We start from the raw sequence: 3,808 nt of genomic DNA, 5'->3' as shown, positions 1-3,808 counted from the left end.
TATTCAGTTTCACCTAATTTCCTCACCTCAGGCCCCCATAGTGTTGGGCCATCCCTGGTTAAGAACTCACAACCCCCAGATTGATTGGGTAACTGGCAAAATCATTAGTTGGAGTTCTTTTTGCTTATCCTCATGCCTGCAGTCTGCCCTACCGCCAGCAGAGGCCGCCTCTCCACCACTCAAGATCGAGCCGCCTGACCTGTCATCTGTTCCCACTGAATATCATAACATAGGAGAGGTGTTCAGTAAACAGCGAGCTCTTTCTCTTCCTCCTCATCGACCCTACGACTGTCCCATTGACCTCCTTCCCGGGGCCCCTCTGCCTTCCTCACGTCTGTTCAACCTATCTCGCCCTGAGAGAAAATCCATGGAAAATTACATCCATGACTCCCATCGGTATCATTCGGCCATCCTCCTCCCAGTCGGTGCTGGGTTTTTCTTCGTCTCCAAGAAGGACCGCTCACTGCGGCCCTGCATTGATTACAGGGGTCTCAATGCCATTACTGTAAAAAACAAATACCCACTACCCCTCATTAACTCCGCCTTTGAACCCCTCCAGGAAGCCACCATTTTTTCCAAACTGGACCTCCGCAATGCCTACCACCTCGTCAGAATCCGAGAAGGGGACGAGTGGAAGACGGCCTTTAACACACCACTCGGTCACTTCGAGTATCTGGTGATGCCTTTTGGACTGACGAATGCCCCTGCAGTCTTTCAGTCAATGGTGAACAATGTGCTCCGTGACCTCCTCAACCGGTCAGTCTTTGTCTACCTGGATGACATCCTCATATTCTCTCGTAACAAGGAGGAGCACATTATCCATGTCAGGCAGGTGCTGCAGAGACTCCTGGAGAACAGACTCTTTGTAAAGGCGGAGAAATGCGAATTCCATGTCATACAGTCTCATCCCTGGGCTACATCGTTGAGGAAGGAAAGCTTAGGTCCGACCCTGAGAAGATCCAAGCGGTGGTGGGGTGGCCCAAACCAACCTCAGTCAAACTGCTTCAACAGTTTCTTGGTTTCGCCAATTTCTATCGGAGCTTCATCAGGGACTACAGCAGAGTGGCGGGTCCTTTAACCAGACTCACTTCCCCCACAACTGGCTTTTCCTGGACCCCAGAGTGCGATGCAGCCTTTTCAGAGCTAAAGAGATTCTTCACCACTGCCCTTGTGCTCATCCACCCTGATTCCTCTCGCCAGTTCGTTGTGGAGGTCGATGCCTCCAACACCGGGGTAGGAGCAGTTCTTTCCCAGCGCTCGGAACGAGACCAAAAATTGCATCCTTGTGCATTTTTCTCTCGCCGCCTCACCCCAGCTGAGAAGAACTATGACGTGGGTAACAGAGAGCTGCTGGCTGTCAAACTTGCCCTAGAGGAGTGGAGGCACTGGCTGGAGGGAGCTGAACTCCTTTTTATTGTATGGACGGACCACAAGAACCTGGCGTACATCTAATCTGCCAAGCGCCTTAACTCCCGTCAGGCTCGATGGGCCCTGTATTTCGGCCGCTTCTCATTCACCCTCACCTACCGTCCAGGGTCACGGAACCTCAAGCCTGACGCCCTCTCTCGCCAGTTCGCTTCCGATGGACCAGCTGCCAGTCCAGATACTATCCTGCCTGCCTCCTGCGTGGTGGGGGCTGTTACCTTGGAGATTGAGTCATTGGTCAGGGAGGCCCAGCGAGCGCAGCCTAGCCCAGGTAACTGCCCAGCTAATTGTCTTTTTGTGCCTACCCCTGTTCGCTCCAAGGTCCTGCAGTGGGCACACACCTCTCGTTTCTCATGTCATCCTGGTGTCCATCGCACACTGTTCATTCTCAAACAACGCTTCTGGTGGCCTTCCATGGCTCAAGACACCAGGGCCTTTGTTGCTGCCTGTACTGTGTGTGCCCGCGCCAAGTCCTCCCACCAGCCTCCCGCTGGCCTGCTTCGCCCACTGCCAGTACCTAGTCGCCCTTGGTCGCATGTGGCATTGGATTTTGTTACTGGACTTCCACTTTCACAAGGAAATACCATCATCCTAACTATTGTGGACAGATTCTCAAAGATGGTACACTTTGTGGCTCTTTCCAAACTTCCCACTGCCCGAGAGACTGCAGATCTTCTGGTCAACCATGTAGTTCAACTTCATGGGATCCCCACCGACATCGTCTCTGACCGGGGCCCCCAGTTCATTTCCCACGTTTGGAAGGCCTTCTGTCCGGCTCTGGGAGCATCGGTGAGCCTGTCATCTGGCTATCATCCTCAGACGAACGGGCAAACAGAACGGGCCAACCAGGATCTGGGGTCGGCCCTTCGTTGTGTGGCTTTCAAGAACCCTTCGTCATGGGTCCCACATCTGCCATGGATCCCACATCTGCCATGGATCGAGTATGCCCACAACTCCCTGCCAAGTGCAGCCACAGGTATTTCACCTTTTCATTGTGCCATGGGTTTCCAACCACCTCTGTTTCTAGCCCAGGAAGAGGAAGTTGCTGTTCCCTCCGTTCAGGCCCACCTTCGTCGCTGTCGTAAGGTGTGGAGGGACACCCGAGCAGCCCTGCTCCACTCCGCTGCCCGCAACCGCCTCATCGCAGACCGCCACAGGACCCAGGCCCCCAACTACTTACCAGGTCAGAGTGTTTGGCTTTCGTCCAAAGGTCTCCAACTCAAGACAGAGTCAAAGAAACTTACCCCACGGTATGTCGGCCCCTTCATCATCGACTCCATTATTAATCCATCTGCAGTCAAACTCAAACTTCCCTCACACATGAAGGTTCATCCAACATTTCATGTATCTCTGTTGAAACCTGTTGCCAGCAGTCCTTTGTCTCCTCCAGTGAGTGTTCCCCCACCCCCCCGCATCATCAATAATCATCCAACCTACACCGTCAGGCGATTGTTGGACGTTCGTCGCCGTGGAAGGGGATTCCAATATCTGGTGGATTGGGAGGGCTATGGTTTAGAGGAGAGGTGTTGGGTTCCCCGGCGAGACATCGTGGGCGCATCTCTGATACGGGACTTCCACCGGGATAACCCTGGAAGACCTGGTAGACCTGGTAGACCGCCTGGAGGCGTCCCTTAAGGGGGGGGGTACTGTGGTGGTTGCATTCTCCAGCCACCTTACTTGTGTGTGTGTTTTCCCTTTCCCTGTCTGTGTGGGCGTGGTGCCTGTCACTCCTGGTTCCCGGCTCAAATCTCCACCAGCTGCAAACAGTTGAGCACTCTCCTCTGCGACACACCGGATTCCCATCAGCCATTACGGATGGTATATCAGCGGAGGCTCCACAACCTGTCAGCGCCAGATCGTTGTTAAACCCCAGTGGTAAAACTCTTAGCCTTCTCAGCCTTCTTAAAGTATAGTGACTATTTTCGCTACACCTGAATATATTCTTACCTGTTCTTCTTGTGCTCCAGGATTACGCTTCAGTGGATTACGTTCCAGTGGATTAAAACTCCGGAGGATACTCTTCAGTGGATTACGCTCTAGTGGATACTCTCCAGCCGGATTATCTCCTCCAAATAAAACCTTTGTAACACACTGCCGTGTCCTGCGTTTGGGTTCTCTCAGATAACCGTAACACCATCGATGAACTGTCACAAAAACAGTAAATGGTGCAGCTTTAGCCGACATGGCTAATTTCCAGCTGTTGTCCCCGGCCAGATGGTAATAGACACCCTTAAAATTACAATATATCAACAGCATTAGTTATAAGAAAATATATAAAATAAAATAAAAAGGAGGAAAGACAAGTAGATACTGAAGAGTATTATCATCTGATATTTAAGAAGTGTGTTACATTTGAAATGGCAGAAAGTCTTGTTGCAAATTC

The 3,808-nt window shown here is 51.9% G+C and overlaps 1 long non-coding RNA gene across 1 annotated transcript; it reads left to right on the top strand.

Moving 5' to 3' along the window:
• Positions 1-3,189: 3,189 nt before the first annotated feature.
• Positions 3,190-3,517, top strand: LOC117550819. Its single transcript, XR_004569714.1, has 2 exons — positions 3,190-3,300; positions 3,393-3,517. It is a non-coding gene; the product is annotated as an uncharacterized LOC117550819 (long non-coding RNA).
• The last annotated feature ends 291 nt before the right edge of the window (positions 3,518-3,808 follow it).

The sequence above is a fragment of the Gymnodraco acuticeps genome, unplaced genomic scaffold, assembly GCF_902827175.1.
Source record: "Gymnodraco acuticeps unplaced genomic scaffold, fGymAcu1.1, whole genome shotgun sequence".
NCBI lineage: Eukaryota > Metazoa > Chordata > Actinopteri > Perciformes > Bathydraconidae > Gymnodraco > Gymnodraco acuticeps.
The sequence above is the reverse complement of the archived record's forward strand: the minus strand, read 5'-3'. Positions and strand labels throughout refer to the sequence as shown.